At 31.6% G+C, this 488-nt stretch overlaps 1 protein-coding gene across 1 annotated transcript in view; it reads right to left on the bottom strand.

Moving 5' to 3' along the window:
• ap3d1 (adaptor related protein complex 3 subunit delta 1) overlaps positions 1 to 488 on the bottom strand; it is a 44,430-nt gene that overhangs the window by 2,069 nt on the left and 41,873 nt on the right. The gene's annotated exons all lie outside the window — the stretch shown is intronic.

Raw genomic sequence — 488 nt, 5'->3', positions numbered from 1 at the left:
TATATATATATATATATATATATATACACACACATGTAAATATTTCTTAAATATATACATGTATGTGCGTGTAATTGTATATATATATATAAATATACACAGTACACACACACATTATGTAAAAAAGCGTTTATTTTGGATGCGATTAATCGATTTGACACGATTAATCGATTTGGTTTCTTTTTCACAAACTATAGTACAAATCAAAATTATTCTGAGGTAAACCGGCGACCTGAAGGTAGAGAGCTGCCCTTCAGGTCGCCCGACTCCAGCAGCTTTGCGTATGCGTCACTGACAACACAAGGTTCTTATGTTCAACTACATGAAACCACTCAGTACAGTCTTATTACTTTGATTTAGTTTGAACCAATTAACAACAGCCCTAATTTAATTTACATAAAATATTTTCATCATCCACACCTAAACGTAAAAAAAAAAAAAAATTAAATATTTTTAGAGGCACAGGGCAATCCATTAGTGATCACCTC

This window comes from Sinocyclocheilus rhinocerous, unplaced genomic scaffold, assembly GCF_001515625.1.
Source record: "Sinocyclocheilus rhinocerous isolate Xijiao unplaced genomic scaffold, SAMN03320098_v1.1 scaffold1294, whole genome shotgun sequence".
Classification (NCBI taxonomy): domain Eukaryota; kingdom Metazoa; phylum Chordata; class Actinopteri; order Cypriniformes; family Cyprinidae; genus Sinocyclocheilus; species Sinocyclocheilus rhinocerous.
Note: the sequence above shows the minus strand (reverse complement) of the source record. Positions and strands in the feature narration are given on the sequence as shown.